Raw genomic sequence first — 17332 nt, forward strand, 5'->3', positions numbered from 1 at the left:
AGAAAGGGTATACAATTTTAATAAAGTTTATCATTTTCTTTTATTATGTAATATACTTCATTCTCTTGCAGCATCCAACATAAGCTTTCTGTGTTTTCCGACTCCCATTGAGTTCTATGGCATCCGCGACATGAAGGTACGCTGAGTCAGAAAAGACGCGAGCGTAACTGTAGAATTTTTGATAACTTTGTGAGAGCTTCAAATAGTGTCGAATAGGAGGGCGAATGAACACGATTTCGCATTGATCACGGGATCGTATGTTATGTCACAAATTTCAACATTTGCCGATCTTGATGCTTGGATAACTACGGCGGATCAATCTCGTCACAATTGCATTGCGGAATTCCAGCATATTTTCAGTTGACGTTTTGATAAATAGGCCTCTTTAGCTTTATTCAGATAGATCATAGATTCATGTGCTAAATTAATAGAAGAATAAATAAATATGTTATGGCATCTGTAGCAGTGGTAAGGTCATGTATATCTGCTGACCCTGCGGTGCAGTGTGAGTTGTGTCCAGTCTCAGACTTACCCCTGGGCTAATCAGACTATGGGTCGTTCCTGTGCTCAGTCACGTCCATGTTAAAGGACACTGCACAAATGCAGTGTAAATAATCCATTCAAATAGATAAATAATACATATTGCAATGCTTTCTATTAAGTTTAAGGCTTAGTGATTTTTTTTAAAAATTAAAACAATGAACTGACGGTGGAAGTGAGGTGTGAGGAAGACAAAAGGGAAGCAATAGCACTAACCCAACATGTAAATATGTATATTTCATATTCCAATGTCAATTAACATCGCATATTGTAACATGCGCATACCAGATCGCATATTGTAACATGCGCACACCCCACATGAAAATATGTATATACATATATATTAATGTATTTATATGTGTATATATGTCTGTAAATGTATACTTATAATAATAAATTAATACATATGTACAAATATATACAGTACATATACATCTTTAGCAATGTATCTGTATTAAAGCCCTTTGGCTGCTTTTTTTTTCTCTGACACCCGAGATCTCACATCTTTGAGCCTTTAGAACTTTTTAATGCAATATTATTTGGGAATAATTTGTAATAGGCAATGTTATTATGAGTGTAACTGTACTTTATAACGTGTTTTTTAAGTGTTTTGTGCAACTTTTTAATTTCTGAAAACAGTTAACCACAGCTCTGAAATCGTGGTCAGGATTCTCGCGTAAATCAAGATTGCGCTAGCGATATCGCGTTTTCGCTCCTATTGTAATATCAGTACAATTAAAAATGCTTGCAAAAAGATGATATTGGTTGGGGAAAACTGTTTGCGCCTCACTTGTAATCTAGCCCATGACATTTAAACTGTTTAAACTGTATAACATATTATTTAACGTTAAAATTCCCATTTGTAAGCTGATTTTGCTGGTTGTGTGGAACACAATTTACATTTCAATATAAAATAATGCTGTATATATGTAAGTATCATACATTCGCAGGAGGAGAAAAAGGGCGAGGAGTTCTTTACTGGTGGTCTTGGTCACAGATGAGCTAACAGCCCAACTATGGAGGGGGACAAATTAACATGAAAGGCATCAATATTTAAGGTGATTTTTTTTACAAACTATTATTTGTTTGAAATCCTTGTAATCAGATATCAGTACTAACAATGAAATGATAAATAACGAGGCATTTGTCTATTATTTATATTTTGTGACTATTGCAAGTTCTGTATCATCCTACAAATATAAATAAACTTTGTTTTCTCTGGTAAATAAACCCAGAAAGGACCTCAAGACCTGGCTCTTCAACTGAACGGCAACTGTTAGCGTTTTCGCACCAGATCAGCTCCCCTTAGCGCCTTGAGACCCTCACGGGTGAATAGCCGCGCTTTATAAGAATCCGATAGATAGTGATTGGCACAACTTGTTTTAGCGGAAACACAGCTACTCTCAGCAGATTCTCAGTGTACTTTTTATTTTGTTAATACAACATGTACAGAAATAATGTGTGAATCAATACAAATATATATATTTATATTAAGTTAAACCATTATTGTGATTTGTGGCCCCTCTCAGCAGGGTTTGCTGCTGCTTCTGACCAACCTCTGACTTCTATCAGGACTGACAGTGACCATTTCTGGTGTTGAGCCCTTACACCAGCTGCAGGCAGGTGAGACTTAGTGTAACAGATTTCCTGCATTACTATAACTTATAGGAACACAGTGCTTTATATAACATTAGGATTATGCACATTATATACATATGACCCCACTGACAACCTTAGTGCCCCAACACCTTAGGGTCTGCTACCCCAACCCCCAAAAGATTACCCCTCAAATCAGGAAAAAAATAAATAAACAGGAAAATAAGTAATTTTTCTGCTTCCCAGTATGTTTATTCTTCAGCTTCTCCTGGTAACAACAAAAGGGTTTCTATTCGATTAATTCAATCTGGCTCTAGTCTAGTGTTTTCTGTAATGATAAGCTAGGTTGTGGATCACAACTGCAGAGATTGATATTGTTTGCCTTTAATATAGATACTATGATTGTATTGCAAAGTATCTCTTAATTCAGGCGAAGTAGTTACTATGTTTATCTTTTCACCTGAACAGTATTTCTGAGTCAGGTTAATGTGAATTAGATATAGACTGTGGAATCGTCATACATTGGTTACTTATCCTTAGACACTGATTTGACTCTTATTTAGAATGTTAGAGAAACTTTGGCAAGCTGATAGAGTTCGTGACCGGCAGGCTAATACCAGGAATCTGCTTGGAGAACTGTACAGGGCCACAGTGTGAAAGGCTGTAATGGCCTGATCCTGCACGCTCAGAGAAGATGTGAGAGGTGAGCGGCTGCAGCGTCTGTGTACTGCTGTGTGCAGAGGAGCGCTGAGAGATGTGAGGCGGCAGCGTCTGTGATCAGCTGAATGCGGAGGCGCGGCTGAGCTGACAGGCAGTTGGCGTGTGAATCATGCTGAGTCTTGGAAGCAAGCCTGTAAGGAATCTTCAGAGGTATTGTTGGTGGAGGGATAGAGCTCCGGAGTAGCACCTTGTATGAATCCGTTTGTATAGATGAGTTCTTGGTTCCCGGTTATGACCGGAATGCGGTTTAGAAAGTCACTTGTAATTTGGCAGAGTCTGTTTACTCTTACGGGTCAGGAACAGATGGGTCTTTTCCAACAAAGGTAGCACAACATAAATACATAAAGGATAATAATCCTGCTTGATAGAAGTTAGGAGAAGTGCCAAGTTTTAGTAAGAAAGGCTTTAGGTAGATAATCTTCCTTTTGCAAATAGGAGATATGCAGAGGTTGCAAGTATAGCTGCAAGAACCTGTCTGTAACAAACAATACTGAAGGCAAGGTAAAGGGCGTGTCCAGGGTTTAAATAACCTCCCTAGGTGAGCACAGGTAAAATTTAAAGGGGCAGAGAAGAATAGGTTTGATCCATGACATATCCCCCTCCTCAAGGTAGCTGCCCCGCAGCTGTAAACCTCGGACGATCAGGATTCCTCCTGTGAAACATGGAAACCAATCTGGGAGCATGAACATTCGAGGAAGGCTCCCAGGAATAATCTTCGTCAGCGAAACCTTTCCAGTGGATCAGATACTGGAGAACACCATGGTAGATGCGGGAGTCCAATATAGATTCAATTTCGTACTCTTCTTCTGAGTCAAGGGAGATCTCATGAGGAGAGGTGATGCTGGCCTGTCTTATTTCACGATAAGGCTTTAACAGGGAGACGTGGAACGTGGGATGAAGCCTGGAATTGGGGGGCAATTCCAAGGTGACAGCATTCTGATTTACTATCTTCGTAATAGGATAGGGACCGATGAAAGCTGCATTAAATTTCTTGCTTGGGGTTTTGAGTTTGATGTTCTTGGTTGACAGCCAAACTAGATCTCCAATCTTGTAATCAGGTGGCTTGCGTCGCCGGAGGTTATAATAGTGAGTTTGGTGGATTTGAGCTTCATGTATCTGAGTTTTAAGTTCTACGAAAAGATCCTGGAGGTTCTTAGTGAGATCATCTAAATTGGGACAACTTGAATTGGGTTGTGGATGAAGCTGAAAGGATGGATGATATGCATAGTTTGCAAAGAATGGTGTCTTACGTGTGGTAGAACTTGTGGAATTGTTGTAGGCATATTCTGCCATCGCGAGGGTGCTTGCCCACTGATCTTGGTGGTTGGAACAGTAGGAACGTATATACTGTTCGAGCCATTGGTTTATTCTCTCCGTTTGACCATTCGATTGTGGGTGGAAGGATGAGGAAAAACGGAGTTCGACTTGCATGCAGTCACATAAACGTTTCCAGAAGTGAGAGGTGAATTGGGAACCTCTATCTGTCACTATGGCTTGTGGAAGTCCATGTAACTTTACGATATTATTTAGAAATAACATGGCTAGTTCAGAAGAGGTGGGAAGCTTGTGGAATGGTAAGAAATGAGCCATCTTCGTTAGATGATCAACTACCACGAGTATGGTATTGTAACCATTTGACATGGGAAGTTCTACAATAAAGTCCATTCCTATGGTTTGCCAGGGCCGGTCAGGTATTTGTAAGGGTAACAGTAGTCCGAAAGGAGGTTTCCTTTCAGTCTTGGAGGTGGTGCAAACGTGACAACTTTTAACGTATTTTTCCACATCTGATCTGATAGTAGGCCACCAATAGGTACGTGTGAGAAGATCTAAGGTCTTATTGATTCCTGGATGTCCTGCCAATGGGGAGTCATGATGTTCTTTTAATAAATTGTCACGTAGGAAAGGAGGAACGCAGATTTGTCCATGGTGGTAATAGAGACCATCAGGTCCTAAGACGAGATCTAAACTGGAAGAGGATCTGTCTTACTTTTGGAGACTTTTGAGGATTTTGGGATAAGTTGGTGATAATGCTATGATTTGATCTATAGGTATGATAGTCCTAGGAGCATTGAAGGATGGTGGTTTGGAATACTTTCTGGAGAGAGCATCCGCTTTCCCATTGTTACTTCCAGGCCTGTAAGTAATATGGAAATCGAACCGTGAAAGAAACAAACTCCATCTCAGCTGTCGGGAGGATAAAGTACGGTTAGTGAGGAGATATTCCAAATTTTTGTGGTCTGTATAGATTAAAATGGGATGTTTAGTGCCTTCCAGAAGATGTCGCCAGTGCTCCAAAGAAACTTTAATGACTAACAACTTCTTTTCACCAACAGGATAGTTAAATTCAGCTGCGGTCATAACTCTGGAGAAGTAAGCCACTGGGTGGAGAGGTTCTTCGGGGGTTTTCCGTTGAGAAAGAATGGACCCAAGTGCATAATCAGAAGCGTCAACTTCGAGTATGTAGTAGGAATCTGGATCTGGGAATTTTAGAATGGAAGCTTTAGTAAAAGCATTCTTAAGATGGTTAAAAACGGTCTGAGTTTGTTCTGTCCAAAGAAACGGAGTATTAGCCCCGGTGAGAATAGTTAAAGGTTTTGTCAAAGCTGAATAATTCCTGATAAACTTCCTATAGTAATTTGAGAACCCCAAGAATCTCTGCAGGTCTTTCCTGGAAGTGGGTTCAGGCCAATTTTTAATTGTATCAACTTTGGAGTCATCCATCTGGATTCCAGCTGGTGAAATGGTGTAACCCAGGAAGGTGATATCAGAGGTATGAAATATGCATTTTTCCAACTTAGCGAAAAGACGGTGCTGTCTGAGCCGTGAGCGTACCCATCGAACATGTTTCTTGTGTTCTGTCATGTCACTAGAGTATATTAAAATATCGTCTAGGTATACAACGACACATATGTCAAGGAGATCACGGAATACATCGTTGATCAGATATTGGAACGTAGCAGGGGCGTTGCAAAGCCCGAACGGCATCACCTTGTACTCATAGAGCCCATATCTTGTTCTGAAGGCGGTGAGCCATTCATCCCCTTTCCTGATCCTGACGAGATTATACGCTCCACGCAGATCTAATTTGGTGTATATGGTTGCCTTGCTGAGACGTTCGATGAGTTCGGGAATTAAGGGTAATGGGTATCGGTTCTTCACGGTGCGCTTGTTAAGCTCTCTATAATCAATTATGGGGCGAAGAGAGTGATCTTTGTTCCTGACGAAAAATATGCCAGCCCCAGCTGGAGAGGTGGAAGGTTGTATGAAACCTTTCCTTAGATTTTCGGATAGGTAGTTTTTTAAGTGGTCTAATTCAGGTTGGGATAGTGGATATATATGTCCGTAAGGAATGGTAGCACCAGGTAATAGTTCAATAGGGCAGTCGTATGGACGGTGTGGTGGAAGAGTTTCTGCTTCCTTTTCACTGAAAACATCTTGGAATTCATTGTAGTCTTCTGGAAGGGTATTAGGTGAGAGACTGCATATGCGAGAGTGTACGAAACAGGTGTCCTTACAGAAATCTGACTGGAAATCCACTTCTAACCGGTCCCAATGAATGGTGGGTTGGTGTGTCTGTAACCATTGTAACCCAAGTACCACTGGGAACATAGGGGAAGAAATAACATCAAAGGATATGTATTCAGTGTGTGCTGTGGAAGTGGACACTTTGATAGGAATGGTTTGGTGAGTAATGGGACCGGAACTGATGGTATTACCATCAATGACTCGAATAGAGACGGGTGTTGCTTTCAATACAGTGGGTATTTTATTTACAGTGAAAACCCCAATCAATATATGATGAGTGGGCCCCGGAGTCGATGATTGCCTCACTGGGTACCTGGCGATGATCCCACTGTAAGGTAAGAGATAGAGAACAGTAAGCTACATCTTTGATGTTAGTTGTTAAACATGTAGTTACTCTCAAGGACTGACTTCTTTTTTGTCTTTGGAGGATGGGACATTCCTTCACAGAGTGAGCTGAGGAAGCACAATACATGCATAAATTGTTCATGCGTCTGCGGTTCCTTTCTTCAGGCTGGAGAGGTCCTTTTGTGAACCCGAGGTCCATAGGTTCAGAGGTTTGAGTGATGGTGGGTTTATGATAGGAGGGAGACGGTCTAGTAGTGGTATCGAAACCCTGTCTTTCCATTTTCCGTTCTCTTATCCTTCTATCAATTTGGATGCTGAGTGTAATTAACCCTTCTAAGGTTTTGGGAAGCTCTGTACGAGCAAGTTCATCCTTTACAGCATCATTTAGACCCAGGCGGTACTGGTTCCGGAGAGCAATATCACTCCACTCTGTATCTTTACTGTATTGTTTAAATTCACTTAAGTACTCCTCAACTTGCTTTTTCCCTTGTTTGAGGGATCTCATTTTTGTCTCAGCTGAGAGTTGGGTGTTGATGTCTTGATAGAGAATAGCCATTTCCTTAAAGAAGTCTTCCAGGGAAGTGAGGATGGGATGGTCTTGCGTGGTTCCCCTCTCAGGAATGATATAACCGTTAAAACCTTGACGCGTTCAGTTGCGTAGGTTTTAGGTTTTAAGTTGAAAAGCAGGTTGCAGGAATTCTTGAATTGAGAAAACATAGCCCTGTCCCCATGGAATTTTTCAGGCAAAGAAACTTGGGGTTCTGGGGGAATATCGGCGGTTGAGGGTTTGCCCAGAGAATCTCTGATTATATTAGTGAGAGTCACATTCTGAACCTGCAATTCCCTGAGTGCTTGACTGAGTTGGTCAACCCTCTGAGAGAGTGTATAGACGAATTGGGGAAGCTCCGCTGGATCCATATAAAAGGCTTCAGTATTCTGTAATGATAAGCTAGGTTGTGGATCACAACTGCAGAGATTGATATTGTTTGCCTTTAATATAGATACTATGATTGTATTGCAAAGTATCTCTTAATTCAGGCGAAGTAGTTACTATGTTTATCTTTTCACCTGAACAGTATTTCTGAGTCAGGTTAATGTGAATTAGATATAGACTGTGGAATCGTCATACATTGGTTACTTATCCTTAGACACTGATTTGACTCTTATTTAGAATGTTAGAGAAACTTTGGCAAGCTGATAGAGTTCGTGACCGGCAGGCTAATACCAGGAATCTGCTTGGAGAACTGTACAGGGCCACAGTGTGAAAGGCTGTAATGGCCTGATCCTGCACGCTCAGAGAAGATGTGAGAGGTGAGCGGCTGCAGCGTCTGTGTACTGCTGTGTGCAGAGGAGCGCTGAGAGATGTGAGGCGGCAGCGTCTGTGATCAGCTGAATGCGGAGGCGCGGCTGAGCTGACAGGCAGTTGGCGTGTGAATCATGCTGAGTCTTGGAAGCAAGCCTGTAAGGAATCTTCAGAGGTATTGTTGGTGGAGGGATAGAGCTCCGGAGTAGCACCTTGTATGAATCCGTTTGTATAGATGAGTTCTTGGTTCCCGGTTATGACCGGAATGCGGTTTAGAAAGTCACTTGTAATTTGGCAGAGTCTGTTTACTCTTACGGGTCAGGAACAGATGGGTCTTTTCCAACAAAGGTAGCACAACATAAATACATAAAGGATAATAATCCTGCTTGATAGAAGTTAGGAGAAGTGCCAAGTTTTAGTAAGAAAGGCTTTAGGTAGATAATCTTCCTTTTGCGAATAGGAGATATGCAGAGGCTGCAAGTATAGCTGCAAGAACCTGTCTGTAACAAACAATACTGAAGCAAGGTAAAGGGCGTGCCCAGGGTTTAAATAACCTCCCTAGGTGAGCACAGGTAAAATTTAAAGGGGCAGAGAAGAATAGGTTTGATCCATGACATTTTCCTATTAATGCTGTTTTTTATGTTTTTTTTGTGTTTTTTTAAATCATTTTTATTGAGGTAGCAATGACAAACCTACAGAAAACATTTGAATGGCAACATGCCTAAACAGAAATATCAGCTTTGGAATATCTAATACATAGACATGTCCTAGGTGATATGTTTAGTGATGGATCCTAAGAATAGGAGCCATTGGCCCTACTAGACACCTCTTTTATATTTTTACATTCCAGCCTATGGGAACAATTATCTAACAGATATATCATGTGAGACCAACATTTCTCTTTAGTAAGTCCAAATAAAAATAAGTAGGCTTCTAGGCGTCCACTTAATAAACATCCATTTATAAGTAAGTTCACAAAGCAAATAGTAGATAATATTCTCCCCAGAAGTCTAAGAGCCTAAGGGGTCTCTTCACCATCTTATGACCCTAAGGCTCCCCGGGCCCAGACGGTCTAGCGCCTATCGTAACTAGTAGTATGGGTCATCCTTATATTAATGCATATTGTCCCACCCCTCCTCCTCCACTACCACCCTCCCAGACCCCACTGAGTCTACTCAGGTCAGCTCAATAGCTATCAATAAAAGGCTCTAATATCTATGAAATCTTAGGGGTCTGACGGATGGAAACATGCTTCATTTTAGTTAGCTCATAGTCCGAGGAATTCAGAGTAGGAACCAAGCACCACCCGACTGGGCCTAAAGGAGCCCCAGGGCACAGGGAAATTATGGGGTTGCAATAAACTCATATCATGAATAATATTCCCAAGCAACAGAGCAAATATAGTAAGAATAAGGATAAAGGGCTCCGCGCCTCGGATGTGGCAGAGACTACCTAAACTCTGCCTTTATACCAGAGTTCCCTGGAAAAAAAGTGGGGTTAGAAGAAGAGTAGTTATATAAATATCAGTTGTATGCTGCATCGATATAGGGGAGGGAAGCATGCTTATGAATATAGTTTCCTTCACCTCCCTAAAAGATATAAAGAGTCTGGACAGATCGCCCTATCTTGGCCTCTGACAGAACAAATCTGTGTATAGTAATAAATTATAGGTGAGGAGGAGACATACACCTGTGATGTAAACTATTAAGCTCTCCCTGCTGAACCAAAATACAAACTAAGTGCTCCAAATTCCCAGCTAAAGGAAAGGGAGCTCCAAAGCAATAAATGAAGAATGTGTTATAATGAGAAATGCCTATTTAGATAACTCTTTGGAAAGCTTATGTCAACAAGATGTTTAGGCAACAATACTAATACCTTCACTCTGGGTGCAAGAATACGTGCACAGACTTAAGAAGCCTATCTGTGGGGGCAACACTTGTAGCGTAGGCATCACATATACATAACATGAGTTGGAGAGAGCATAGGTACTAATTCAGCACTACAAATAGAGGCCCAATAGGTCCTACATATGCCTATATAGAAAAACATGTATGAGTCTCAGTAAGTAGGAGCAAGGCCTATACTCAGTCTTTAGACATCACAAAAGTTACTGGTTGTTGGGGATAGTGCAATGAGATAGTCACAGGGTTTCTCAGGTAAGAGCTTCCAACCCCACCAGAATCAAACCAAAATGTAAACCGACACCAACTCTGCATACCCGTACCAGCAGCTGTATAGCACATCCAGCCGACAAAATCCCTGGGGACGTCTGTAGGGATTCCGTCCGACCAAATGTGTGTGGCCAGGACTCTGAGGAGGCAGTCACCCTCCTCCGGATCTCATACAGACCTCCAGGAGCTGATATTCATTTCGGGGTCTGAAAGGAAGAGGACATCATCTGCAGTCCTGTCGGGGGAAACAATGGATAGGTATTCTCGCTCCTCCGCTCCACTCTCAGGCTCATGCAGGGGACAGATTGCTATACGCGATGAGGGGCACCAAAGGAAAGTAGTGGTGTCAGCCTGGTTCCCTGGCGCAACACTCACTCGCATATTATTCTCAGCGGCTATGACTTGGCCATGTGGGGAAGGAGTCGGGTCTCAATGCTTGATGTCAGGAGAGATGAGAAGTGTTTCGATGAGTGCGATCTAGCAATGCATTCAGTACAATAAAATGTTCCTCCAGGAGAGCAAGCACTTTCTCCTCTGAAACTTGCTCCATAGATGCCATAGGGAATATTTATCCACCATCCAGCACTGATGTGTGATGCTGTATCTTGCGTAGAGCTCAGCCCCTGTGCTGCAGTAAATGGCGCGCCGCATACTCCTTCCTAGGCTCTGGGCTACAGATAGGCCCCAAGCTGCATCCCATCTGTCGTTTCACCAAGCTCCCAGGCTATACGACCGTGCCTCCTATTCCTCTCACACCTGGACTGGTCACTTAGGCTCTTTTGAGTTAGGCTTCACCTTCAGTTACCGACTATGTATAATACTTTGAGCTGGAGCTCCTAGACTCTGCAGCCGCTCTTGTCGATGGCTAGCTCCGCCTCCCCCATGCTGTTTTTTAAACTAAAGTACTGATTGTTAATGAGACAACCAGTCAGGATTAGGGTAGGAGTAATAACTGCCAACATTTTACCATCCCATACTTCCAGTTGGTAGTAGGACTGGGATAGACATGTTAGGGTTAATGATTCTTGGGATGGCAGTTATCGTGGACTGAAATGGGGACTACGAGTTAATATTTTAATGTGGTGGTTGGATGCCACAGGTAGTGTTTATTGCTGTGGTGTGGGTCACAGTTTAAATTTACAGGGCAGTAACATTTGTCCTAGGCAAACAAGTCACTTGCCTAGGGCAGCAGATTTTGAGTCCCACTATACACACACATACCATAAACACACACACTCACCATAAACATACACAAATACACTCACAGACACACACACATATAAACACATGCACACTTGAATATGAACATTTACTTTGGAAATGCCATGGAAAAAAAAAAGTCACGTTACAGGTGAGGGTGGGGGGGGCAGCAGATTTTTGGGTGCTTAGGGCAGCAAAAAATCTAAATATGCCACTGTACTCATGTTATTGTGTCTGGAGTCAAATGCTGGTCAGTGAAACCTGACATAAGACACAGCTATTATTTAATGAGGCTCAGATAACTGTCACTAAAGAATAGGGATTTGATTGAGATCACGTTGCAGAAATGTTTTCACTAGGTCTGATTCAGTTCTAGACATTCTGTTTATAGAGCATTTCAGTGTCTTGTCACGGTCATTATTATCTACATAGTATATGAAGATACAAAACTATATTTCCTGAAATAAATTAGAATAATTAGCAGCCTCTTCAATAAGTCCTTTGGGGGGGTGGCAGTTACATGAAATGGTTTAAAGGGACAGTCTAGTCAAAATTAAACTTTCTTGAGTCAGATAGGGAAGATCAAGGACCAGTAAATACAGTAGATTTGCATGAACAACAAATCCACGACAACAAGACAATGCAATAGCACTTAGGGGACGAATTATCAAGCGGCGGGCGGACATGATTCGCTGTGGCGTTTAACATTGCACAAGCATTTCTGGTGAAATGCTTGTGCAATGCAGCCCCCTGTACATTCACGGCCAATTGGCCGCTTGCAGGTGGTGTCAATTATCCCGATCGTATCTGATCGGGATGATTGCTGTCCGCCTCCTCAGAGGTGGCGGATGAGTTAAGGAGCAGCTGTCTTATGACCGCTGCTTCTTAACTTAAGTTTCCAGCGAGCCATAAACTACAGGGGTACATTGCATCCGCTGCTTGTTAAATCTACCCCTATGTCTGAACTTCAAATTAGAAGTAGATTTTTTTCTGATAAATTTCAGTTGTGTTTATTTCGACTCCTCTTGTATCATGTGATAGCAATCAGCCAATCACAAATGCATATACATATAATCTGTGAATTCTTGCACATGCTCAGTAGGAGCTGCTGACTCAAAACGTGTAAATATAAAAAGACTGTGCACATTTTGGTAATGGAAGTAAATTGGCAAGTTGTTTAAAATTTAATGCTCTAACTGAATCATGAAAGTTTAATTTTGACTTGAGTGTCCCTTTAAACAACTTTCCAATTTATATTTAGCATCAAATTTGCTTTGTTCTCTTGGTATTCTTTGTTGATAGCTAAACCTAGGTAGGCGCATATGTTAATTTCTAAGCCCTTGAAGGTTGCCTCTTATCTCAGTGCATTTTTACAGGTTTTTACAACTAGAGGGCGTTAGTTCATGTGAGTAATATAGATAACATTGTGCTCACTCCCATGGAGTTACCTATGTCAGCACTGATTGGCTAAAATGCAAGTCTGACAAAAGAACTGAAATAAGGGGGCAGTCTGTAGAGGCTTAGATACAAGGTAATCACAGAGGTAAAATGTATATTAATACAACTGTGTTGGTTATGCAAAGCTGGGTAATGGGTAATAAAGGGATTATCTATCTTTTTAAACAATATCAATTCTGGAGTAGACTGTCCCTTTAAGTGTATTAGACACCAGGGAATGGGAATTAGTGAAGGGATGGATAAATCATTCCTCATTTATCAAGAACCTCAAGTTTCTTCTCAGACAGGCATAAAGGGGAAAGTGTGTTTTAACAGGGACAGGGTTGGGGGTGGTATAGATGGGCAATAAGGGTTTTTGAGCTCCCTATAGTGTGGTCATTTTATTTAAATTAAACCAGTGATCCTCTCCACAATAGAAAGTTTAAGTGAGTAAAGGTATATTACAGCAACCTGTCTAATTAGTCGTGCTGTGCAACTTAATTAACAAACTGTGATAGAATCAGCTCATATAAATTATAAACAGGAAACATATGAGCACAAACAGGAAGCTACAAATAGGGGCAGGTGACAGGTCCACGGTCCCATTGTACTGTACAATGAGGTATTTTGTATGTCCTGCACTACTTTTGTGATGCTGTATAGAAGCACTAACCCTGACACACTCAGACACTTACGTAAAGAACCTGCTGATATCGTGATGCATGAAACGTATAAAAGGCTCAGTGAGAGCGCTCAGAGACAACTGATACACTGATCTCAAATCTGACCGCTGAAGACCTCTTGTGCCCAGATCCAGGAGACCTCTGACCTTCTTGTCTTGTTCAGGAGACCCAGAGAACAAACCTGTGAGAGAGATAATGCATCAGACCCTGTTGGATTTCTGCTGAATATTGAGTTACTTGTTGGCTATAGATTTTCAGAAGATGGCTTCTATCTAACATGACCTCATGACTTCTTATAACTACAACCAGTATAGAAAGTGATGTAGTATGCTAACTAGGGTAAGTAAGTAACTGAATTTTATCAGGACAGGCTCAGATAGTGCTTGTTTGTATCTAATACAACCTGACCTGCACATTATTAAGATGTACAATATGTGGGTTCTGTCTGAAGATGCTGGATCTCCTGGGTGGTTGGTACCATATTCATTGAGTTAGACAAATTCTGTGCATCTGATACGCTACGCACCCTGCGTAAGAATTTGTCTTTGTGCAAAATCTCAATGCCCCCCTCTGCGCATGTACTGGCTGTCCCAGCTGGTGTTGGTATTTCTTACATAGGGTATTGGTATAGTAGATAATAGATATTCCTACACTTTAGCTGCAGGCTGAGGGGCAAATTGTTGCTCTACCCCCAGCTCTGGGCTTGTATTTAATTATTTAACACAGGAAAATCTGTAGTGTTTGAGAAATGTATTAAGTTTATCAAAGTCTTAAATTATATAGGTTTGTATTGCGGCATGCACTGTGGGGTAATATAAACATTATGTAAACAGTAGTGAGTACTTGTAACTATTTTAAGTTCTAAGGATCTGATTATCTAAAGGTCTCTGGATTGGTGAGATCTTGTACGAAATCTCACCAGGAAGTTTATATTATATAAATCAGCACTAGTAGGAAGTATATACAAGTCAGCACTAGTAGGAAGCATATATAAGTCAGCATTAGTAGGAAGTATATATGTCAGCATTAGTAGGAAGTATATATAAGTCAGTACTAGTAGGAAGTATATGTATTCAGCACTAGTAGGAAGAATATATAAGTCAGCACTAGTAGGAAGTATATATAAGTATATAAATAAGTCAGCATTAGTAGGAAGTATATATGTCAGCATTAGTGGGAAGTACATATAAGTCAGTACTAGTAAGAAGTATATATAAGTCAGCTCTAGTAGGAAGTATATATAAGTCAGCACTAGTAGGAAGTATATACAAGTCAGCACTAGTAGGAAGTATATATAAGTCAGCATTAGTAGGAAGTATATATGTCAGCATTAGTAGGAAGTATATATAAGTCAGCACTAGTAGGAAGTATATATAAGTCAGCATTAGTAGGAAGTATATATGTCAGCATTAGTAGGAAGTATATATAAGTCAGTACTAGTAGGAAGTATATGTATTCAGCACTAGTAGGAAGAATATATAAGTCAGCACTAGTAGGAAGTATATATAAGTATATAAATAAGTCAGCATTAGTAGGAAGTATATATGTCAGCATTAGTGGGAAGTACATATAAGTCAGCACTAGTAAGAAGTATATATAAGTCAGCTCTAGTAGGAAGTATATATAAGTCAGCACTAGTCGGAAGTATATATAAGTCAGCACTAGTCAGAAGTACGTATATATAAGTCAGCAATAGTAGGAAGTATATACAAGTCAGCACTAGTATATATAAGTATAAAATAAGTCAGCATTAGTAGGAAGTATATATAAGTCAGTACTAGTAGGAAGTATATGTATTCAGCACTAGTAGAAAGAATATATAAGTCAGCATTAGTAGGAACTTAGAAGTATATATAAGTCAGTACTAGTAGGAAGAATATAAGTCAGCACTAGTAGGAAGTATATATAAGTCAGCACTATTAGGAAAAATATATGTCAGCATTAGTAGGAAGTATATATAAGTCAGTATTAGTAGAAAGTATATATGTCAGTACTAGTAGGAAGTATATGTATTCAGCACTAGTAGGAAGAATATATGTCAGCATTAGTAGGAAGTATATATAAGTCAACACTAGTAGGAAGAATATAAGTCAGCACTAGTAGGAAGAATATATAAGTCAGCATTAGTAGGAAGTATATATAAGTCAGCATTAGAAGGAAGTATATATGTCAGCATTAGTAGGAAGAATATATGTCATATATAAGTATGAAGCGAAGACCAAGTCGCCGCCTTGCAAATCTGTTCAACAGAAGCCTCATTTTTAAAAGCCCATGTGGAAGCCACAGCTCTAGTAGAATGAGCTGTAATCCTTTCAGGAGGCTGCTGGCCAGCAGTCTCATAAGCTAAGCGTATTATACTTCTTAGCCAAAACGAAAGAGAAGTTGCCGAAGCCTTTTGGCCTCTCCTCTGTCCAGAGTAGACAACAAACAAAGCAGATGTTTGACGAAAATCTTTAGTAGCTTGTAAACAAAACTTTAAAGCACGAACCACGTCAAGATTGTGTAATAGACGTTCCTTCATTGAAGAAGGCTTAGGACACAATGACGGAACAACAATCTCCTGATTGATATTCTTATTAGATACCACCTTAGGTAAAAACCCAGGTTCGGTACGCAAAACTACCTTATCTGCATGGAAGATCAGATAAGGGGAATCACACTGTAAGGCAGATAACTCGTAAACTCTACGAGCCGAGGAAATAGCTACCAAAAACAGAACTTTCCAAGATAAAAGCTTGATATCTATGGAATGAAGAGGTTCAAACGGAATCCCTTGGAGAACTTTAAGAACCAAATTTAAACTCCATGGCGGAGCAACTGGTTTAAACACAGGCTTGATTCTAACTAAAGCCTGACAAAATGCCTGAACGTCTGGACTATCCGTCAGATGCTTGTGCAAAAGAATAGACAGAGCAGAAATCTGTCCCTTTAAGGAACTAGATGACAATCCCTTTACTAATCCTTCTTGGAGAAAAGATAATATCCAGGGAATCCTGACTTTACTCCATGAGTAACCCTTGGATTCACACCAATAAAGATATTTACGCCATATCTTATGATAGATTTTCCTGGTGACAGGCTTCTGTGCCTGAATTAAGGTATCAATGACTGACTTTGATAAAATCAAGCGTTCAATCTCCAGGCAGTCAGTCTCAGAGAAATTATATTTGGATGGTTTAAAGGACCCTGAAGTAGAAGGTCCTGTCTCAGAGGCAGAGTCCATGGTGGAAGAGATGACATGTCCACTAGATCTGCATACCAAGTCCTGCGCGGCCACGCAGGCGCTATCAAAATCACAGATGCTCTCTCCGGCTTGATTTTGGCAATCAGACGAGGGAGCAGAGGAAATGGTGGAAAACACATAAGCCAGGTTGAAGGACCAAGGCGCTGCTAGAGCATCTATCAGCGTTGCCTTGGGATCCCTGGACCTGGATCCGTAACAAGGAAGTTTGGCGTTCTGGCGAGACGCCATGAGATCCAGTTCTGGTTCGCCCCCAACGTTGAACCAATTGTGCAAACACGTCCGGATGGAGTTCCCACTCCCCCGGATGAAACGTCTGTCGACTTAAAAAATCCGCCTCCCAGTTCTCTACACCTGGGATATGGATAGCTGATAGGTGGCAAGAGTGAAACTCTGCCCAACGAATTATCTTTGAAACTTCCAACATCGCTAGGGAACTCCTTGTTCTCCCTTGATGGTTGATGTAAGCCACAGTCGTGATGTTGTGCGACTGAAATCTGATGAACCTCATTGTCGCTAGCTGAGGCCAAGCATGAAGAGCATTGAATATCGCTCTTAATTCCAGAATGTT

General features: G+C 40.9%; 1 long non-coding RNA gene across 1 annotated transcript in view; it reads right to left on the bottom strand.

Moving 5' to 3' along the window:
- The window catches only part of LOC128655817 (uncharacterized), a 28834-nt gene extending 15186 nt beyond the window's left edge, over nt 1-13648 (bottom strand). The window contains exon 1 of the long non-coding RNA XR_008401918.1: nt 13533-13648. This is a non-coding gene — a long non-coding RNA (uncharacterized LOC128655817). The remainder of the gene's footprint in view (nt 1-13532) is intronic.
- Nucleotides 13649-17332: the final 3684 nt, after the last annotated feature.

Source organism: Bombina bombina, chromosome 4 (genome assembly GCF_027579735.1).
Source record: "Bombina bombina isolate aBomBom1 chromosome 4, aBomBom1.pri, whole genome shotgun sequence".
Taxonomy (NCBI): Eukaryota; Metazoa; Chordata; class Amphibia; order Anura; family Bombinatoridae; genus Bombina; species Bombina bombina.